Source organism: Neolamprologus brichardi, chromosome 2, assembly GCF_056152115.1.
Source record: "Neolamprologus brichardi isolate AB-2024 chromosome 2, ASM5615211v1, whole genome shotgun sequence".
In the NCBI taxonomy this organism is placed as follows: Eukaryota; Metazoa; Chordata; class Actinopteri; order Cichliformes; family Cichlidae; genus Neolamprologus; species Neolamprologus brichardi.
This window is the reverse complement of record NC_142105.1, coordinates 16,804,183-16,813,069: the sequence shown is the minus strand read 5'-3', so window position 1 is coordinate 16,813,069 and position 8,887 is coordinate 16,804,183.

The window sequence follows — 8,887 nt, the reverse complement described above, 5'->3', positions numbered from 1 at the left end:
TTCTTTAAAAATGTGAGTGGTTGGTGTTCAAGTTCAATTCAATTCAATTTTATTTATACAGCGCCAAATCACAACAACAGTCACCTCAAGGCGCTTTATATTGTACAGTAGATCGTACAATAATAGATACAGAGAAAAACCCAACAATCATATGACCCCCTATGAACAAGCACTTTGGCGACAGTAGGAAGGAAAAACTCCCTTTTAACAGGAAGAAACCTCCAGCAGAACCAGGCTCAGGGAGGGGCGGGGCCATCTGCTGTGATTGGTTGTGGTGAGAGAAGGAAGATGGGATAAAAGACATGCTGTGGAAGAGAGACAGAGATTAATAACAGATATGATTCAATGCAGAGAGGTCTATTAACACATAGTGAGTGAGAAAGGTGACTGGAAAGGAAAAACTCAATGCATCATGGGAATCCCCGGCAGCCTACATCTATTGCAGCATAACTAAGGGAGGATTCAGAGTCACCTGATCCAGCCCTAACTATATGCTTTAGCAAAAAGGAAAGTTTTAAGCCTAATCTTAAAAGTAGAGATAGTGTCTGTCTCCCGAATCCAATCTGGAAGCTGGTTCCACAGAAGAGGGGCCTGAAAACTGAAAGCTCTCCCTCCCATTCTACTTTAAATACTCTAGGAACAACAAGTAGGCCTGCAGTGCGAGAGCGAAGTGCTCTAATAGGGTGATATGGTATCACCTGATTATTTAAGACCTTGTATGTGAGGAGCAGGATTTTGAATTCAATTCTGGATTTAACAGGAAGCCAATGAAGGGAAGCCAAAACAGGAGAAATATGCTCTCTCTTTCTAGTCCCTGTCAGTACTCTTGCTGCAGCATTTTGGATTAACTGAAGGCTTTTCAGTGAGTTTTTTGGACATCCTGATAATAATGAATTACAGTCGTCCAGCCTGGAAGTAATAAATACATGAACTAGTTTTTCAGCGTCACTCTGAGACAGGATATTTCTAATTTTAGAGATGTTGCGCAAATGGAAGAAAGCAGTCTTACATATTTGTTTAATATGTGCGTTGAAGGACATGTCCTGGTCAAAAATTAGTCCAAGGTTCCTCACAGCGTTACTGGAGGCCAAGGTAATGCCATCCAGAGTAAGAATCTGGTTAGATACCATATTTCTATGATTTTCAGGGCCGAGTACAATGACCTCAGTTTGATGTGAATTAAGAAGCAGAAAGTTAGCGGCCATCCAGGTCTTTATGTCTTTAAGACATTCCTGCAGTTTAACTCATTGGTGTGTGTTATCTGGCTTCATGGACAGATAGAGCTGGGTGTCATCTGCATAGCAGTGAAAATTTATGCTATGTCTTCTAATGATGCTGCCTAGGGGAAGCATGTATAATGTAAACAGAATTGGTTCTAGCACTGAACCCTGTGGAACTCCATAATTAACCTCAGTGTGTGAAGAGGACTCTCCATTTACATGAACAAACTGGAGTCCATTAGATAGATATGATACAAACCCCTGCAGCGCAGTACCTGTAATACCTACAGCATGTTCTAATCGCTCTAATAGGATATTATGGTCGACAGTATCGATCGCTGCACTAAGGTCTAGCTGGACAAGCACAGAGATGAGTCCACTGTCAGAGGCCATAAGAAGATCATTTGTAACCTTCACTAAAGCTGTTTCTGTGCTGTGATGAGCTCTGAAACCTGACTGAAACTCTTCAAATAAGCCATTCCTCTGCAGATGATCTGTTAGCTGTTTGACAACTACTCTTTCAAGGATGTTTGATATGAAAGGAAGGTTGGAGATTGGCCTATAATTAGTTAAGACTGCTGGGCCTAGAGATGCTTTTTGAGAAGAGGTTTAACTACAGCCAGCTTGAAGGACTGTGGTACATAGCCGATTATTAGAGATAGGTTGATCATATTTAAGATTGAAGAATTAGTGATTAACTTTGTGAAGTTGTGATTAACTTTTGTCTGTACCAGGATTTAGCTGAAACATTCAAGAGACATTCTCAGAAACCATGACAATTCTTGGAATTTTCTCAGTACTGGGAAGCTGTGTGAATACAGGCCAAAACAAAAAATGCTTTCTGCTTCTAAGAACTAGTGAGGTGGAGACTTTAACAGGAGTATGAGGGGGAAAATGCCTTAAGAAAATGGCCTTTAAAGACCAGAAAGAATGAGCTTTAAGAAGAAATATAAAAGTAAAAAATCTGTAAACATGACATTTACAGTAAGAATAGTAAGAGAAGTTTCACAATCACAACAAAATTCAACAAAATTTTGAAATGCTTTTTTTAAAAAAAATTTGTCGTAATATAGTTGTATATACATTATATTTAACATATGCTAATTAATGATAAGAGCATGATTTTGATGTTGCAGCTGGTAAACTGGTTCACTTTAAGTACGAGGCATCATAATACGGTAAGATTAGCTGTGAAGAATTTGATAAGTTTGTTATGCTAATCAATCAGAATCTACAGAAGCAGACTAAAGGATGGAAAAGCTGCAGATACATATGTGCATACTGCAGTTTTGTAGTGGTTAGCACGGCTTCATAATGCACATAACTGTGTATCCTAACGATACTTGATGTGAACCACCCATAGTGTTGATGTGATTTGGCGCCATATCTATAAAATGGAACTGAATTATGTTTGATTTATGTTTCATGTATATAGCGCCAAATCACAACAACAGTCGCCTCAAGGCGCTTTATTATTGGAAGGCAAAGACACTCCAATAATAAAGGAAAAACTCCAACAATCATATGACCCCCTATGAGCAAGCACTTTGGCGACAGTGGGAAGGAAAAACTCCCTTTTAACAGGAAGAAACCTCCAGCAGAACCAGGCTCAGGGTTGTCGTGCCGTTAATACAATTTTATAGACTTTGTCTCAGTCCATTTGAACAGGCTCTGGCTTAGAGAAGGCCACAACAGCTGTTTGGACCTTTTTGTCCTTCTTTTAAACTTAAAGTGAACCAGTTTACCAGCTGCAACATCAAAAACACGCTCTTATCATTAATTAGCATACGTTAAATATAGATTGTCTTGATGCATGCTCAGCTATCCAGGTAGGTAAATCCCAAAAAGGTTGATTCTGTTCATCTGGACATAGCGTTTTCAGTGGGAGTGACAAAACGTTTCTCCCACTGAAAACACTACGTCCAGAGGAACGGAATCAACCTTTTGGGGTTAAATGTAGATTGTTTTGCACTGAGACATTCTGTGTTACAACTATATTAGGACCAAACCTAAAAAACAACAACTTTGCTTTGAGTTGGATCAAAATATTTTAAAATTTATTCAATAAAACTTTAAATTTAAGTTTTTTTTTGTCTCTTTCTTGTTTAAATACCTCTGAAGATCATACTTTTAAAGTAGTAAAATCTTGTCTCTTCCACACTGTCTTCATTCATAAAGTGCTTTACAAACAAACAAAAAGACAAACAGTACGTCTAACAGGTGCATTTTCCAGCATACTTGGTTTCTTAACTCTTTATTTACCATGGGCCTGCTGGCGAGCCCATTTTACAAGCACTCTTTAAATGACCAATACTTCGTCATTGTTTATGCTAGGGAGATAATGTGAATGGTTTTGAAAAGAAGAGAAGCAGAGCTTTACAGGGATGTGCGGTGCTTTATGATAGCATAAATCATTCATAAGTTACTCTTATCTGAACACAGCTAGGAAGGCTAGGAAGAAATTTCTACAGAAAGCTGAGAAGACAAGCCTTTACCTTTATGGTGCAGCATTGGAATGCACAAACAACGACGGTCTAATCACAGGTAAGTATTGATGACACACAAAGCAGAGAGAGAGACGGGAGTGGAGAAGCGGCAGCATCAGAATTTTGAAATTTTTTTAGTGAAATATTGAGAGAATATGTCAAGAAAAAGTGAAAGGCAGAGAAAACCTTCCAGAAGGTTCACAGAGGAGAAAAATGACCTGGATGAGGAACCAAGTTCATCTGGAGCAGATCCATCTAAACAGGCATAAGTCATGAATTTTGCAAACAACAGAAAATGACAATTTTGCTAAACCTGAGTTTCCGCCTTCTGTGGTTTTGTTTTATTATTGACATGAGCAATTCGGCTGAAGATGTCAAAAATGAAAAGAAAAAAGGCAGCGAGTCATCGGGTCAGGCCTCTGCTGGAAATGATGAGGACCAGAAGCACATCCCTGTATCATCCAAGGCAGAATATTTCTGTACATGAGAGGATGGTTGCTACAAAGGCCAGGCTGGGAATCAAACAGTAAATGAGAGATAAACCAACAAAATCGGGGCTCAAGTGTTTTGTACTGGCTGATGTAAATGGGTACACCATAGATTTTAAGCTGTACACTGTTGTCATCTGAGAACCTGCAGTCCATGATGCTGTGAAACCCATTACAGGCCGAGCCATTTTCATGGATTTATTGACTCTCAAACCCAAAAGTCTGCTTTTGATATCAGTAAATACAACAGGATGCAGTCTTGCCTGTCCTGAGATTTGTAGAGAATAAAAGAGGGTGTCGTGCAGCAAAGCAGAAAGAAAAAACAGATCTGTCAGTAGGCAGTTATAAAACATAATTCAATTCAGTTTTTTACATAGCTCCAAATCACATCAACAATATTAAATGAAATTTTGTTTTTCAGTGGTGGAATATTAAGTACTTAACTAAGTACATTTACTCTATACTGTACTGATAAAGAGTATAACTCACAGGTAGCCTGTTTTACTTGAACCTTTGGCTTCCCCTTCATGCCTCTTTCTATTGTTGCTTCACTACATTTTATAATTTACTTCATTATCTGACGGTTTTTATTATTTTTGGACTTTTGTATGTAAAACATACAAATAAGTCAGCCAGCTGTGCGTAAAGTACAACTGAAATTATTAGAGGTTCATCAAGACAGAGTCATACAAATGCCCTCAAAATTTAAAACAAAAGCATATGAAATGGTAATTTTTATTTGTTTTATTTCATTATTAAAAGATGTTGCAGCAAAACAGACAAAAGGCAGTCTCCCTTTAGCAGAAGGATAAAATGATATGGTTTGCCCATGTAGCTAAATCCTGTGTTTTTCTTTTTTTCGTTTTTACTATTTGGTGTTGTTGCAGCACTTCGTCACACCAGCATTTAAGCAATCTCTTCTAAGATGATTTTTATATATATACTATTATTATTATTATTGTTATTAAAAAGGATACCAGCCCATTCATACCGGCTGTCCCTGTTACTAAGTGCTATATGTGCTAGTCTAATTTGGTTGTATGAGGTCTCATTGACTTTCTGTGTTTTTATAATGCTTGCACAGCCAAGGGGACCAAATCAGCTTCTAAATAATTTCCTGTTTTTTCTCCCCCTACTTGCTTCTTACTGTCTTTGAGACCAGCACTCCCCACATATAATCGAACTCGTACAAGTCTAGAAAAGGAGCTGTTGGACAGAAAGACTTCAAATGAGTGGTAAGTATTTTGGTTTTCCAGTTTATTAGTAATAATCAGTGTCATTTATATTAATCATGCTGAACTAATCATACTTTAGATCAACCAGTTTCATCTGTGCTTTGGTTTGAGGAAATTGTTTCTTTACTGATCTTTTCCTGTCTTCTGTTATTAGAGATATGACTGCTCTATGCTGTTGCTGTTTATTTACGCAGCATGTCTTGTAGAATTTACTGGAGTAAATACAAACAACAGTTTGTGGGATATCATCTTTCATGAAATGCAGACCAAACTTAGTTTAGAGAGTCCTGCAGATCATCAGAATGAAAAGTTTTTAAAAATATGCTTTCATGACATTATTGTGTTTCAGGTGGTGCTCAGGGCTGTCTAGACTGACAAGTGGGACATTGAATGTCACCTCTCCGGTGGGTAGGGAGCCTGGACTAGTGTGTGTGGTTGAGAGATACTCAGTTGTTAGCTGAGTTTTCTACTAATCTCCAGCTGGGGGTGAGTTGGACCAGGTGGCGGGGGAGCATGATGGACAGACCTAGAACCCGACAGCATTCTAAGGGAGGCTGGGGACATTGAGTCGGAAAAGACAATGTTGAGGCTACTGCAAGATGGTTGGTGGCTGTGTTGGTGGTAATCACCATCAAGCTGAAGAGCGGTCCTGTTGGACTTGGTTAGCCATGAGGTGGTGGCCTCCAGCACTCACTCGAGCGTTTCACAGCTGAGTGTGGAGTGGCAAGAATGAGATTTACCAAATCTGTGGCCACGGTCCTCAGCTGGAAAAGGGTGGAGTGCCCACTCTGCATCAGGGATAAGTTGCTGCCCCACAAGGAGGCAGCTGCAGTGAAGATATCAGTCCTTCGTGATGAAGAGTCATTCAAGAGGGGCTTCGAGTAGAGCTGCTACTCGTCCACATCGAAAGGAGCCAGTTGAGGTGGTTTGGGCATCTGAGAAGGATGCCTCCATGGTGAGGTGTTCTGGGCATGCCCCAGGACTGGGACATGATGGAATTCCCCTGTTTAAGATGAAGGAGGTGGCCGGGCATAGGGAGGTCTGGGATTCTCTGTGGATAAGTTTATATCAAATTTAGTAGTTTCTGGTAATAGTGTAATAATGCAGACAGATTATCTAATTTGAGATATATTTTATAGCAAATGTAGAAAAAAAATGTTTAGGAAAGCAAAGAAGTTGATGTTCTAAAGAATGTGATTGTTTTCATGCAGGACACAGGAGCCCTGACTAACCCGTCACCAAACCGGTCAGGTCAAAGTTACAGGCAGCATAATGTTCTTCACTGCTTCTGCAGACCCTTTAACGTCTGTAACATGTATTCAGGGTGAACCTGCTGTTATCTGTAAAAAGCTCCAGTAGTGGAATCTGCCAATTCTGCTATCCTATGGGGATTGTTTGATGACAGTCATTCACACCAGTGTCCTGCTGGAGGTCATTTGCAGCTCTGACAGTGCTCAGCATTCAACACAGTCTCATGACAGTTTGTGAAACAGCGATGAGACGTGATAACTATTTTTTTTTTCTTTTATTAATTTCTGAATGCAGATTTTCCAGTCTTTTTGTTCTCAGAAATTTAAATTTGAAAAGGGTATTTCTCTTAATGTATTTAAGAGAAATACACTTTTTTTCACTGCGTTCTGTATGTCAGCATGGTCGATTTCTTTAGATTCCTAAATCCAGAATAAAAGTCCCTTGGCATATATGCTACAAGCACATCTGCCAAAGTTGTTTTAAGTTTACTAAAAGAAATCCCAAACACTGGTGCATTAACATTTTAAGATGAGCTGCAGGGGTTTACCTCTTTTCACTTCAATGATCAACAAAATATGTAATTTGCCCGGAGGGTGTTGGATGTTATACACAGATGCAAGAAGTATTATGCATTCAGGTGTCACGTAGGCTTTTTTTAGTGCTGTTTCCTTAAGGCTGATTTCATCCACAGGGCGATATGATTCACCTTTCAGGTACTAAATAACACTTTGTGGAACAACAGGTGTGTTGTGTTCAGTTCTGCTCAAATATGAAGCTCTGTGACTGAGACACTCTAATTATTTAGTGTTAGAAAAAATGGTTTTATGTGAGTTTGAGAACTAAACAGTGCAAAATTCTTTAGTTTTATGTTCATTAGAAAACAGTTCTGGTTTCATAGAAACTTTCAGTGTACTTGCTGCTGAAGGTCAAAAGCATTTCAGCCTTAATGGAAAGTGTTTCTCTTTCCAGGCTGATCCAAGCATCCCAGACAAGGTACTAGGTGTCCACAGTGTCCACATCTTCTGATCGATGCTTACATCACTACTACTACTACCATTTACTGATAATAATAATAGCACTGATGATAATAATGACGAGAAGAGGAGGGAAACAAACAAAAGGGGTGGGAGGGTGAGACCTAGAAAGGTAAGACTGGGCCATGAGGATGGCTCAGCATGATCGTTATTAGGAGTACCATGTTGTACCAGTAAGGGAGGGGTAATTGATGGCCAGGCCAGCAGTGACTCTGTTCTTGTTCATTCTTTGGTTTTTATCATGTTGTAGTGTGCATATAGTGCACAACTATGCTGATCTAGATCACTTAAATCGCTTTGGATTGCCCCCAGACTCCAAGGAAAAAGGGGTCAGCTCTAAGAGAAATAAGCCCCCAGACCCTAAACAGGGAGACTGTTTATTACTGAGCTAGTCAATTGTTGAATCTATATTGGTGAGCTGGCCTACCTTCCCACAACACCTGCTCCTGGATGTTGCCACAACAGTCTAGGTCTAACCCACCCAGCTACTCAACAATCAGCAATAACCTTCCAAATCTTCTCGAGCTCTTCTCTGAGCCCTTGGTACTTCTCCAGCTTCTCATGTTCCTTCTTCCTGATGTTGCTGTCATTCGGTATCGCCACATCTGTCACTGCAGCTGTCTTCCTCTGCTTGCCACCACTATGTCCGGCTGGTTAGCAATCACCAATTTGTCCGTCTGTATCTGGAAGTCCCACAGGATCGAAGTTCGGTCATTGTTGTTGGTGGCGTCTCCCATTTTGACCTCAGGACTTCCAGACCATACAGATGTTTTTGTATACAATGTCGGCCACTTGGTGTTCTATATATAATAATTGTATATTTATATATTATATATAGTATTCCATATAGAGAGAGATTATGCAATTATATGTTAAGGTGTAAATTTAGATACAGGTACTAATACAAATATTGTTTCTGATAATAGTAGTGATAACAATAGTAATTGTTAGGTTTTGTAATGTTGATTGTCATTTATGCTTAGAAATATTTAACCATATATGCTTAGAGGTGTATAATTAATTGTGTAGTTATAGGATGTGTGATCCTTAATAGTCTGCAAAGGCTTTGTGCGCATTCCAGAGTGTTCTGGCATCCACACCTACACTCTGGGAGCATGGGAAGAGGTCGTACCTTGTTTTATTGTTTTATGGTAGGATAAACGTGGCTATATC